General features: G+C 36.4%; 1 protein-coding gene across 8 annotated transcripts in view; it reads right to left on the minus strand.

The window, feature by feature from the left end:
* Positions 1 to 15362, minus strand: part of LOC131428201 (serine/threonine-protein phosphatase 6 regulatory ankyrin repeat subunit A) — a 169908-nt gene that overhangs the window by 51899 nt on the left and 102647 nt on the right. The window lies entirely within an intron of this gene.

A 15362-nucleotide genomic window follows, 5' to 3' on the forward strand; every position in this document is an offset into this window, starting at 1 on the left:
GCAACGGCGCAACTCTTTCAAAGCAAACCAACAGTGTTTCAAATTTTCTTTACCTTTATCAACCTGCCGACTTGTTTATGTACTACTGTTATCCAAGCAGCAGGCAAGCTTCGGATTTTTTCCTCACCGAAGTAGCTGTCCTGTTAATTACAGATTTATTGCCTCCAACCGACTTGGTCGGCACGACGGAAACGAGGACTCCTGATACACACCAGCCGAGTTTACACAAGTCCAGTCCAGAAAGGGTGCGGAAGTCGACGGTTTTGTACCGCTGGTCAGATAACTTTGTCCACACTTTTTTTGTTTCCGTCACGATGAATGGAATGCTTTCCTGTTCCGGATCCTCTGGTAGGTATAAGAAACCGTTGGAGCCCATGTAAGTACATACAGTGGACATGGCTGAGGAATGACTATTCTTGTCGAGCAGTTGGCTAAGTTAGGAATGCTGTACTAAGACTTAACGTTGATATGGAAGAAATCCAAAAATGTCATATGAAAATCGGAAGCAGTTTGAAAGAGTTTACAGTAGGGCTGCCCTACGACTTTTATAGGTTCATTATTTCTTGTGGGGTTCCTCTGACTCTTTAGTTTAAATCCCATTTCAGTACATTTCCAGGTTAAAATTTTATTTGCTCTTCGGCATTAAAAAAGATAAGCCCGGAGGAGGAGCTCAGGCCGATGATTCGAAAGTTCAGCGCTTACCAGCTGACAAACGAAAATGGTCTACGACTCATCGATCGACCTTCAAGAACATGGCCATTCAGCCACAGCAAACGGAATCGCAAATTGACCACGTTCTAATTGATGGACGGCACTTATCCGGCATTATCGATGTCAGGACTTATCGTGGCACTAACGTAAATACGTATACGTACGGGAAATATACGTACTGTACACTGGCGTGACGTGGTGCAGAGTGATTATGTAGGAGAAGAACGCAGCGCGGGTAGTGATGCTGCAGCATGGAACCCGGCAGAACGTGGAACGATACAGATAGAAGCGGAAACAGCAGACCCGCATCATTCGAGAAAAAACGCCCCTTGGAAGAAGCGGAGTGTAAGGAAATGAAACTGCAGTGCCGTTCTCACTAAACCAATTAATATAACTTCTGGCGTACCTCAGGGCTCTCACCTAGGGCCTCCTCTTTTCATTTTACATATAAACGACATTTCTTTTATATTCAAACATCGAAATGTGCTTATATATGCAGACGACATGAAACTCTTCGTGGAGATAAAAAATAACGACGCTGTAATATTCCAGCACGAAATCAGTCTACTTCACGATTAATTTACATTACATGATTTAGGTATAATCATTGACTCCATTTGTGGAACATTACAGTACAGCTAAAATTTGTGGAACAGTACAGTACAATAATCAATAAAGTAAATAGTATGCTGAGCTTTATTAAACGCTTCAGTCATAACTTTAAAGGCCCATATACAATAAAATTGTTATATACTATGGAATCCATATAATATTATTCACAAAGAACGCATTGAATCTATTCAAAAACAATTTCTTTTATATGCACTTCGTAAACTAAACTGAACAGCATTTCCTCTATCATCATTTGAAACACGTTGCATGCTCATCAATATACAAACACATAAAGAACACCGCGACTTTGCAATGCTTTATTTTATCAGCGACATTATTCCTCAACGCATTCAATCAGCTTCATAATTCATTATTCATTATTACCGCAATTAAAATTTTATATACATAGCCGTCAATTGCGAACCAGGAATTTATTTTTAAAAATACACGCCAGAACAAATTATGCAAAATACCATTTATGTGTAGTCTACATTGGCTTGACGAAATAAATAAATTAAAAAAAAATATTCATGTCTTCCTGGATTATTTGAGGAGTACGATTGTAGGACAACAAAACGGGAGTAAATACAGAGGGGTCTCGTATAACGCGGTTCACCGGGGGCGTGAAAAGCGAATCCGCGATAAACGGGACCCAGAGCATATGGGATTTCGACTGATTGGGGCTGTGAACGATTATCTCGCTTCGGTCGACAGATAGAGCTATACAATCTTCAGCAAACTTGTTGTATATACTTAGACCAACAATTTAGTGTAGTTTGACTGACAATTGGTTGAGAACTGCTCCGCCAGGAGCACTTTGAAAAGAGCATGAAATAATTCATATGTTCACATTAGAAAAACAGTTTAAACATGAAATATCGCGAATATTTTATTTTCGGTAGTGTCGGTGTTTTCGGAAAGAATGTTCCGGAGGTCAAAACAGATCAAATGGTGTAAACAATAATTGAAATTTCTCGCATGGCTGACTCTAGTGTGCAATTCAGCGTTCGAAATTCCTGCAACTCAAAATCATGTTGATGGTTTCTTCGAGAAGGTGTTTTAAGATTCCAATACCTATTGAATGATTGATGAAACAGTTCTTATTGTATCAACAATGTGATCTTCTGTATCAGAATACCATACTTGTTTATGAGAGTGATCTTATCGATCAGTTTTTGAACAAGTTGACGAAGGAGAGACAGATTTTAAACTGTTTTTCTAGAAGGCGTTAGTAAGTTACTTAAGTATTAAGATAAATAAGCTATCGACATCTGAAATCTGAGGATCTTGATAGAGTGAAAACTCGAATTTCATACTTAATGTTTTGATTTTTTATACAATTATGCGATATATATATTGCTCATATAGTTTCATTTTATTTTTTATTTGAATTAAACCTTTTATATTGAACAGGGAAAAGTCCAAATTCAGTTTTTGTAACAAGTGCGGATAACCAATTCGAGATTGTAACAAAAGCTGCTACGTAAACGACCAAAGACATATTTCGGGGAACTGATAAAAAGTAAAAAACGATAAATTTATGATGTAGAGATCACTGCAAGGGAAACTACGAAAAGTAAACCGAAGAAGTTTATTCTGAATGGCTTCGACGCGGCGGATGTCGAAAAAGACAGTACCATTTTCAGGAACCGCAAAACAGTTCACAATATAGTGCCATTAGGCAATACATGTTTTAAAGGTCTTCGTGATACTAAATGTAAACCCTAGTACTTCGAAAATTATTTATTTGATGTTATCCTCAAAATTAGGTTTTGTTTACAACAGAACGCTCAAATCCTCTATGGTCGAATACGACTGTTGAGCGTTTGCGATAGAAAGAATTTACGAATTATTTTAATGCATAGAAAACCATTCTATTGAGACCGCATCAATTGGAGAAAACAATCGAACTGTTTCGGCAGGAATTTGATATTACCCAGATCTTTAAAAGGATTAATTAATTTAAAATCATTGACTAATGTTAGTTTTAGGAATTGTTATGGAAGGTTGAATTTATTTAAATAACAAATTGTATCAAAAATAGTCGAAAATGAAGATATTATTCAAATTATTAATCGTACAGTAAGTTATATTTGTGGTTAGTTTTGTTCACTCTGATCGTTCTTCCATTCAATCAATAAGTTCTTTAGCTGTGTATTAGATTGTCTAAGGATATGTTGCATTTGTTCTCGTCGTCCGATGTTGTTATCCAAAGAACAAAAGTTCTCCAATTCGTTGAGGAGCAAAATTTTTGAATTGATTTCTTCAGCGCTTGTTTGTGGAATAATAATATCGTCTTTATCATCTGTATCTGCGTAACATCAGCGACAATTTCTTCTGCCGTAATCAATTTATCAGCGATGATGTCATCAATTTCCTCACGAGAAAGATGTTCAGCACCCATCTTTTCACCGAAATCCTTAATTTCAAAAATTATTCTTCCGTTCTCAATATCATCGATTTGTGTACCAGGTTAAAAAAAAAAAGGAAGTATTTTTTTCCAGCAATTTTTCAACGTTAATGACTTAATTTGAACTAAAACTGATTGAATGCAATCAAATCAATTCCGATGTTGCGATTTAAGCAAAAATGAAACGGGAATGAAACAGTTTTGCACCCAATCTTGGAAAATTTCTCGAGTCATCCAGCCTTTTTAATTGCTCCGGTAGTGAACTGGGAGATTCGAACGCTGCGAATTTTTTAAAGCACGTGGATTTGCTACATTATTAACACTCCAAATACCAAGCCTGAAAAAAAGTTGGAACGGTAACTTCGAGCTGTCATAGCTTAGCTGTTTTTCAACGAATCGAAATCTTACATCCTCGAATTTTGTGAAGTTCGTAAATTAATTCAAAAACTTTGTAGCAGGCAACTGGTAAAGGAAAACCAATGAAAATTTGATTTTCCCATTCCAGATTTTTTTCACGCGCCCAAAATGCCCTATCTGCCTAATTTCTACTGGATGATCAGAAAGTTAGCTACAACGTATTTATAGGATTCAATTATATATTCACGTCTATAACACAACCAAATGAAACGAATGAAAGAATCTATAATCGTTCTCTCTGTTGCACTGTAGTTGTTTTTATATTCTAGCTCTCAACACAACTCGACTAGTATATAGTAGTATGTATGCGAGAAAATAATTCTGCAGAAACACACTAACACAATTACGATAGCGTCGCGTAGAATGTATGCTAGTAGATTTGTTAGAGAATCGCATGACACAAAATCATTTTATGACGGAAGGAAGCACATGAATTCGCATCATTTTGCAAATCCTCTGAAATAACAGCTATTTTAGCAAACCGAAAAATTCAGAAAACTATATAGAAAACGCATATTTCGAAACGTGATAAATCTCATAAAAGTAATCATATTTCTTATCAAGTTTGTCCGCGACCAGACAGTTATTAATTCCTACACAAGCATTGTAGAAGAAATTTCTACCGTCAATTAATAGAAATCACGAAACAAATAAATATAATTTTCCCAAAAAATTGCTTTCTAAATCATCATGATTGCGCAACCTTTTTTTCGAATACTGAACTACTGTTCACATTATCGAATACTTTTTGATATCCTAAGCTATGTTGAGGAAGATACACTGCTCTTAAATTATCACACACAAGCTTTTTTCAATCTTCTAACCTGTTTGTAAACCCTCGAAAAAACGATTTTAATAAATCAAAATTAATCAAGATTACAGGAATTTCCAACCCAGAATTGCATAGCGTCACCAAGTGAGAAAAATTTTTACAACTGTTCACAGTATTTAATCTATTTTACCTCCTCTACTTTCTGTCCGAAAACACCGCCAATCTATATCATCAGGTTTTAGAGATATCACATCATAAATTTTATATCGTAAGATTGTGATCACACTAGCGCCATTCTGTGGACAAGTTCTCAAAACATAGTTTTTATAATGTAAACTATAACATTCCCAACAACTTTTCAACAAACAAAACCGCTTTATATCTTTTAGTTTTTTTATAAGAACATAATTCTGATAATTGATATTTCTATTCAAGCACACTAGCTACATCTGATGGAGTAAGTCCGAGTTAATACTTTCGCTGTTTGACAAACTTTGAATTCCCGCATTCTTCAAAATACTATAATTTGCGAGTTACTTGAAGCTCAAATCATTTTGTCTGTGTAAAGCGAATGATTTATATCATGCATTTTTCAAAGCGCCCCTGACGGAGCAGTTCTCAACCAATTGTCTGTCAAACTACACTAAATTGTTGGTCTGAGTATCTACAACAAGTTTGCCGAAGATTGTGTGGCTCTATCTGTCGACCGAAGCGAGATAACCGTTCACAGCCCCAATCAGTCGAAATCCCATATGCTCTGGGTCCCGTTTATCGCGGTTATCCGGCAATAACGAATCCGGCAAAAAACGAAAAAATCCGGCAAAAAACGGCAAAACCGAATCCGCGTTGTACTTGACCCCACTGTACTATTATCTTTCAAAGGTGGAAGTAGCGGAGAACGTTGGCAGGGGGGTTCACAACAACGGAGGAAACAAAAGGAAACGAAAATGTACCAGCTCCTACAATGAAAGAAGTTAAGGATGCTATGCACCAACTCAAAACCAACGAAGTAGTTGGTAATGATAGCATCACAGCTGAACTCATCAAGATGCGCCCAGAAAAGTTGGCCACATGTTTTCACCGATTAATAGTCAGGTTCTGGGAAAGTGAACAGCTATTGGAGGAGTCGAAGGATTCAGAAGAAAGTGGACAATTTGAAATGCGAGAACTTCCGAGCAATCTCAACGCTGAATGCCGCCTACGAAGTGCTATCCCAGATGATCTTCAGTCGTCTATCACCTAAAACGAATGAGTTCATGGGAGGTTAACAAGCCGGCTTCATCGATGGCAGATCGACAACGGACCAGATCTTCATCGTGCGGTAAATCCTCCAGAAATGCCGTGAATACCAGATCCCAGGTTTCGAGTGAACTATCCAGTTCGTTCGGATCTCGCCGGAGACTGCAACGAGGTGACGGACTCTCATGCCTACTATTCAACATCGCCCTGGAAGATGAGGAGGGGAGTGTATTTATAATCGCTTGTCACCTTCTTTACTGGTACTCAGTGCTTGAGTGGAAAATGGGTATAAAGACTAGTGTTTGATGGACAGAGAAGATGTTTGAATGTATGGTATCGGTCGGGTGACGGCCAGGATATAGACCATGTTCGATGTACGTTCTACCATGTCTGACTGCGTTTTAGAGTGTCTATAACAAGGTTCAGAGTGGCGAAATAGTAGCGCGTATGCACGGAATGCATAAGAACGCAGATTCGAGTCTTGTCTCTGAGCGTATCTTTTTTCCAACAAATCATCTTTTCTGTTAGTTTTTCATTCATTTGGCTCCTCCAATATATGTTTCCACTCAGTCATAGCAAAACTGAACTTATGGTTATGGTTATGGCGGCTTTACGACAAACCAACTAAAATTCATAATTCGTTAAACCCTGTAAAATTGGTGTACGATTTGCTGACGACAAACATAGTAAATAAATTAAATATCAGTTTTTTTGTAGATTTGGATGCTCAGTAGAAGAAAAACTAAAATTCAGGGCCAGGACTAAATTCTGGAGCTGGTTTTAAATATCAAACTTGAAATTTGGGACAAGCTTTGTTAAAGCAGAATCAAGAAATCAGATCGTAAATTTTAGAATTATGAAACTGAATTTATTTTCTGAATCCAGGTTCCAAAGTGCTAGAACTGAATTCTAAACCTAAATTCCGAATCTCAATGAACCAACTAAAATCAGCTGTAAAATCTACCTCCAGAATTCATGTTCCAAGTTTAGTAAAGTTAGCGTGCAGGTTCTGAATTCTGGAAATGAATTAGGAATTTAATTCTAAGACTGAATTAGGAATTAAATTCTGGTTCCAAATTCAATCCTAAAATTCAGGCTCGGATTTCAGATCTAACATCTAGTCCCAGAATCCAGGTCTATTCGTATCCTAAATTTTGTTCATTCTAAATCGAATTCTGAACATGAATTAAGGAACTAAATTCAGTTCTAAATTTAATCAAGAAACCAGTTCCAGAATTTGAATTTAGTTCCAGCGACATAGTTTTTAATTCTTAACCTGTAATCTTGAACTAAATTCTGTAACTAAATTCTTTTTTTTTCCCTTTATGGGCTGCTCTGGCCGAGGGGGGTGGTTACAACGATCCACACTTTCCATACCAGACGAACTAGGCTATGGTGCCCAAATGAACACTAGTAACGAAGGAGGAAATCCTCCAGCATGTAACCCAAGCGACAGATTCCTTTACGGCTATCAATTTGCAACGAAAGATACGAATATCTTCTATTGCAAGTTCGCCAGAGAATTTGTCACTTAAGCAGGAAGTGTGTGGTTCACCCTGTAACCAGTCAATCATTGAGTCGTGCGTCTGTATCGTATTGGTATTTTGTCATCCTACCAGCTGCTTCTGTGTTATAAATGTCCTCGTCGATGAAACTTTGGAAAATTTCGCATTGTATCCGCTTCGGTCTTGGCCCTGCTTTCCTATATAGTCTTTTATGTCTGAAGCGGTACTTACGATTATTACTTTGAAGTTCCCTAATCAATGTAGATATGTTTGGTCTACTTACACTATCCAATCTAATCTGTTCTAATTGTTTCTACCTTTGTCGAAGTTACGTTACGTTTCCTTTTGCCCCATTGCATTGCTTTTTACTATACCGGAGACACCTGTTAATATCACAAGCTAGTAGATTATCAAGAATAAAGGAAAAATAATAAGATTGATAATAATAATAATTACAATAATAATAATAATAATAATAATAATAATAATAATAATAATAATAATAATAATAATATTATTATTAATAATAAAAGTGATAGTAAAAATCGTAAGGCATTTTACTTACCAAAAGTTAGGTAATTTTATAAAATACATATTTGTCTTCATTTTCTTGAGAACTTTCTAGGGTCTGTTTCTTGGTCTTAAATCTTCGATGATAATCCTTTGTTTCAGCAGGCTCGGTTTTCGTTAAGAACATAAAATAAAATAAAATAAAATCAGGTGTTAGTAAGCTTGTTAAATTATATAACGTAAGGATGCGCATTTAACACTAGATTGCCCAGGAAAGTCACAATATGTAAACAATGGAAGGATTGCATAAAATTCTGTGAACTTTTTAATTCTTTATTTAACGATATATGCACTTAGGCACACTGCACTAGCTTTTATTTATTCTGTCACGGTTTTTATTATTGACTTTCTCTCTTCCAATCATTTTGAGTGCTTTAGAGCAATTTAGGTCTAATCTAAGTTTTGGGCCTTTTAGTGTTGAGCACGCAACCAGGAAACAAGAACTACATGTATTTCGTGAATAAATACTAGGTGTGATTGGATGAAATGGTCCACGTGAACCGTTCTCTTCCAGAAACACACATCTCACACTCTTAGTTAGAAGGTGACATCTGTGTCCAAGTTGGAGAAATCTAAGAACATTCAAACTTTTCTCAATTGGAGAGTGTATTTACACCCGATCAATCAGCCTCGCTGTCATTGCAACTTGTAAACATTACCGACACCAAACCGGATCGGAAAGGTTTGAGAGTTCCTAAACGGTTCATAAGATATCAATTTACTCCTATTCCTGATAACAATAGTCCTCCTTTTTGAATTAAATTCACCAAGCTCAGGACTAATATGATATATTAACATTAATCCCAACTGGATCAAGATAATTCAAATTGGTGACCAATTCCAGGCATAAGAATGCTCGAAACCACCTAATGACCTATTATCAATTTCAAGCAGTATTAGTCCTGTCCACTCTGTGATCGATGGTATGGTCCGACTTTGTCAATACGAAGTATAAATTGACTCCCACCCCCATCCGCCAAAGGGGGGTATTCGCCCTGTAGCTCATCATCCAAAGCCTAGGGAACTAAATTCAGTAACTAAATTCTGTAACTAAATTCTATGCTTGGCCCTAGGTTCAAAATTCAGGTGGACCATAATCCAGGTTCTGAATTCAGTTCTTAAATCCAATCCAAAACTCAGCTCTCTACTGCTGCTGGTTGAAGGCGACTGCTTGTCACGACGTCCGAGAGGCGAATGAAAGCACCTGAAACCTGAGCGTTTGAAGCTTTACACCTCGCAAAAGGTCTATTGTCGCTGCTGTTTGTGGGAGATCTTCAACATAGCATCCAGTTTGGTCCAGAGCACAAGAAGATATGATCGACTTGCTAGTCCGGTTAAGCATCGGAACTGAGATGTGTCTGACTATCACAAAACCGTCGTCGTCGTTATCTTATATTTTTGAAAATTCAACCATAAATTGCTAGTCATATTTCTGATAGCATGGAGACAGAATAATGGTGTTACTTTGAGTGCATCTCGAAATATTAACGATCAAGTTCTGGCCATTCCATTGAGGAGGAATAATATAAAATCCGTAGTTATTCAGGGATTCATTGTAGACGCTTTGAGAAAACAGAAATCCGTAGATGTGCGAAAAAATCCGTAGCATTTGTATCACAAATAACCACTGAAATAGGCATTTGTAGATTTACACTTTTGTCGGTTGAACAGAAGTCATTTTAATAGTAAAATATTGATCAACTAAGTAATATGTATAAACTTTTAAGTTATATCAAATATTCCAAAAAACCAATACATTTTAAGCGCTCACAGCCGGGTTTTGACTGAGTAAAAATTGTGAGGGAGTATATAATATAGATTCCGTTTTGTGTGATAATTCGTACTGTGTAAAATGGTCGAGAGGATGACATCATTATGATAAGCTGTGAAAATATAGGTCAATTAAAACCGATATAAATACTCAAACGACGTTGCCTCATATGTTTTAGTTAAATATTTCCGAATCGATCGGTAGTTGAATTCTACAAAACTATCAACAAAACACTGGGTTATAAGCGTTCGAAGCTGTGACAGTAAAATGTTACGGGGCAGATTGAGTATGTTTTAATTGAAACCCGTTCCGTAGTAAAGTATTTTACACCATAACATCGCAGTGTTTGTACAATATTTCCAAATAATCTACTATTTTGAAAAACGAGTCATTATCAGTATTTATATTGCATTGGGCTTTCGTGTGTAACGAAATTTCATTTCATAATACGATGCGGTTTGAAAAAACAAATTTCTACGTATATTTGACGATGGAAGGTAACCTTACTCTTAATCAACTCAGCTCTATCTTATATCTCATATATTAGAACCATTAAATAGACTGTCACTTGGGTCATTTTTTTTTCTGAAAATGAGTTAATTCTAGATAGTCAGAAACTATTTGAATTTGATATGGACGGATATCAAATATCAACGATATTGGTTTCGTTTCCCCTACACCCTAAAGCTCTTAGTCCAAAATTAGATTTAGAAGAAAATGCTGCCCAAATATGTTTTACTATACTGTACTGAGTGGCCAGAAAATTTTACTCAAAACATATCCGCCAACGAGTACTTGAACAAGTTCGATGGGTAAGTCTATTGAATAAAGTGCAATACGCCACTAAACACAATTTCAAGGTTCTCTCGGGCACAACAAATACCATCGACATTGGTGTCCTTGTCCTGACTGCATTCGTCACCATATCGTCCTGCAGACATTCCGCTCTACGGAGGTGTTGCCATAAAGTTTTGCTCCCCTGTAGGCATTCCAGCACCGCCAGTGTAGCTACCCTACACGAATTACACGCTATAGCGACGGCGGCGTCATGAAAACAAACGGAATTTCACACTTCTGCGAAACGAACTGAATCGGGTCGATCTGCATAAATCAACTGGTTTTCCGCTAGCGAAAAGTTTGGACGGGTTTGTCGTTCTCCGCGAAACACAGTACACACATCAACGACCCTCACTGAACGTGGCTCGATGCATTAGTGTTAGCTCGTTGGTCTTGTCAATTTCGTCAAACTAAATAAACAAACGACTGACAAATGACTAGCGATTTCTAGGAGGGTGTTTAGGCATTGCCTTATTCTTCACTACACGGGGCCAAGTGTCAAAAAAAATATTTATTACGTTAACGTTGTTTAAATAGTGTAAATAAAAAGTCCAAACACGAAACCTTAAAATCAACCGAATCTTTAAATAGTTTCAGTCTATGAAAATCCATGAACGGAGACGCATCGAGTGCGCTGACCGCCATCTACGTCAAGAAAGTTGAACTACACCAGACATTATTCATCTGCTTGGTGCTTCATTTAATGGCGAATATGAGGTTCCGTTTCTGAAGCCTAATCGCAGAAAAGCAACAGCTAGTTCTTCTGTGAGCATATCTGCTGTTGGACTTTCGCAGTGTGAGTTTCGCTTCAAACAAGAGTGAATGCATCATCCAGCTTCTGGTCGTTTGCATTGGAGGAAAAGAAAACCAAAAGAGGACAACGATGGGGAACATTACACAGAATCAGCCGTTCTAATGGCTCTAAATTAGTATCACTTTTTTGCAAAATTTTGCTCTTTTGATAACACTTTTTTGAAAATCGAAGGAAAAAATCATCAGTTTAGTTAAAATCTGGAATAACTTGATTAGTATTGAGCACTTTTCGCTGTACGAAATTCGCACCGAACGAACGTTAGCTAATAGCATCGCATTCGAGGAAAATGTTCCGGACAGTGTTCAATATCTTAGAGAATTTCACAATTCGGCCCTTCTAAAAGCCAGTAATGAAACCTGTACAGCATTTAGAAAGTATCTTTCACTCAATTATAATTAGATATATAAAATATTGAAACATACGAACGATTGTACGACTTGTAGTACGATCATCTAGGGTCGTGATCATCCGCAGCCAATTTTTTTCCAGGACTCCAAAGCCACTAACGGTCATTTTCAATAACGTAAAGAACTAGTTTAGAAAACTCTCATAAATCACCTACCTACTTCCTAGAATACAAACACGATTTTCTCAAACTTAGGTTGAAATGAAAGTTTCTATGTTCCCATATGTAATTCCTGAATTTCATCCGGGTCCGACTTCCGGATCCGGAAATATAGGGTAAAGCGTGTTAAAATTTTTTTACCATCACTGAAAAGGTCGAAAAACCGTAAAAAGTTGTCTAAATCGACCCCAAACCTTCTCCAATTGATAGTTTTTATCAGTAGACGGTCAAACAAACTGATCTCGGTTTTTTCTTTTAAGAATCGAAACAAATTATTTGGAAGAATACCACGGTATTATATATGATAGTATGATTGATATGAGAAAGGCATCATTACACCAGCATTTTAAGCAGCCAATTTTTTAAGTAAATATCCTCCGTTGAAAGTTCGCGTGACGCAACCAAACGAACTTCTAGGCTGCTTCTAAAATACAGCTGTTCAGCTGCTATGTAGTGAGAAAGTTCACACGGCACTTGTTCTGCACTTTCAAGTTGCCAAATCAGTCGGTGTTGAACAGTCGCTCGAACCGCACGCGAATAGCTCTTGGAAATTTTTCTGGCTACCTAGAGTTTCATTGATTCGAGGCTAACCTGAATCACTGACAGTCTTTTTGAAGATTAACAATTATTCAGCCAAGGCTATACAAAGAGTTATATTTTAATATTATCAGTCTTTTTCAAAACTATGAAATTGTTCAGCCTTTTTGTCGTGAATACGACTTACTTTACTATGGGGTGCCTTTTCAAAATTTTCCCTCTGAGAGAGTGATAAGTTTTTGATCGTGAACATCTCTTGTTGTATCTAACGTATCAGAATAATTTTTGCTACACGCCATCGGGAATATGATCAACAATTTATGATAACATTTTCAGTTGTATGACATTATCCCAAATAATTCAAAATTAAAGCTTTCTAAAATGTTTAGTATCAACGATAATGAAAGAATGACACCTTTTTCTAGACCACGCTCTGGAATTTCCCATGAACTTTACCTAATACATTTCAATCGAAGTGATGTACACAATTTAAAAACTTTAGAAAAAGTACGTTTCATTTCCCATATTAAAATTCATTAGGAATTTAATAAACGGCATAATAGTATTGCAAACTTAACGCAATGTCGTCGTTGCCTAGGCTTCGGCCATGGAACCAGAAATTGTCATATGGATATACGCTGTTTGAATTGTGGGAAATCGCATTCGAAAGACGTTTGTCCAATGAATGAAACCACTGATAAATTTTCATGTTCAAATTGCGATGGAAATCATAAATCCAATTATTTGAAATGTCCTGTCAGGGAAAAAATTTTGAACGCTCGTTCGCTTAGACAACAAGTCAAATCAACGACCTAAAATTTACAGAACATACCTGAAAATCAAAAAACCGTTACAAATGCCACGTCTAATTCTTCTGAGGTACTTATTTCTTCGAATTTAAAACAAAAAACAGGTACGCCTTCCAATTCGTCTTCTAACGAAAACAATTTATTGACATGTAGATCGACCTCGTCAGCATCTTCTTCTAATGACAGTTACGCTTTGGTAACAGGTATACAAATGCCTCTTAATTCTTCTAATGTAAATAATAAAAACACATGAACGCCTTTCAGTTTTTCTTCTAATGAACACAATTGATTAATAGGTAGATCGGCCAAATCATCTTCTTCTAATGGCAGTTACACTAGTGTAACAGGTAGATATCTATCTACCAATATTTCTCCAATGCCATTCGCTTCGTTAAACGAAGTCGATTTTGGCGATATAACGGAAAAAGGATCTACCTACAAGCTCAACTTTTTCAAATGATCATCCGAATGAATTCGACTTCATAACTTTTTGAAGCATTTCAAATCGGATGGCAATTTGCAAATAATATTATAATGAATTTAAAATTTAACAATGATGTTAAATAATTATTTGAATATTTTAAATTGGAATGCTCGATATTTAAAATCGAGTGAAGATGAATTTTATAATTTTCTCAAAGTTCACAAAATTGATTTTGCCATTGTGAAAGAAACTCAAATGTCAAATTGAGAAGTAATCCACATTATGTGGTTCATCGATTTGACAGGTTTACTGGAATGAGTGGTGGAGTTGCCATTTTTGTCCAACGGCAAATTAAACATCGAATTTTACCTTCTTTCAATACTAAAATACTTCGATTCATAAGCTTTCAATAGCTTGGGAATCGAATTTGAAACTATTCATGGAATTTATTTCATCGCTGGAGCATATTTGCCATTCCAATGCACCGGCGAACAATTCTATTTCTTTAAAGGCGATTTGCAAAAACTCACAAGATATCGACCGAAATTTTTCGTAATAGGGAATTTAAATGCTAAGCATGTCCAGTGGAATTGTAGGCAAAATAACAGTAATGGTAAAATACTTCATAATCAACTCTCAGCTGGTTACTTTACAGTTTTTTATCCCAGTAATCCGACTTGTTTCTCTTCCGTGAAAAACCCGTCTACAATTGATCTGGTTCTAACAGATCAAAGTCACATTTGTAGTGAACCGATTACACATGCTGACTTTGACTCAGATCATCTTCCAGTAACATTCAGACTTTCCAACGAAGCTTTAATTAATCCAATTAGTTCTATATTCAACTATCATAGAGCTAATTGGTTGGATTACAGATCTCACATTGAAAATCATGTGGATCATGAAACTGTTTTAGAAAATTCTGCGGACATTGACACAGCAATTGATAATTTGAATCATTACATTATCGAAGCTAGAAATCTTTCAGTTCCCAAAGCTCAAACTAAATTACATTCTCCTATTATCGATGACAATCTTCAACTGCTCATTCGGTTGAAGAATGTTCGTCGACGACAATATCAACGTTCTCGTGATCCTGCTATGAAAAACATAGTTAGGGATTTACAAAAAGAAATTAAACATAGATTCACTCTTTTGCGAAATGAAAATTTCGCTAAAGAAGTTGAACAAATTAAGCCATATTCTAAACCTTTCTGGAAACTTTCTAAGGTTCTTAAGAAACCCCAGAACCCAATTCCTGCTCTCAAGGAAGGAAATCAAATACTTCTTACAAATGGCGAAAAAGCTCAAAAACTTGAACGTTGTGAGTCCTATTGAAAATGAAGTCTCACTGAAATATGAGCATATT

This window comes from Malaya genurostris, chromosome 2 (genome assembly GCF_030247185.1).
Source record: "Malaya genurostris strain Urasoe2022 chromosome 2, Malgen_1.1, whole genome shotgun sequence".
NCBI classification, from domain to species: domain Eukaryota; kingdom Metazoa; phylum Arthropoda; class Insecta; order Diptera; family Culicidae; genus Malaya; species Malaya genurostris.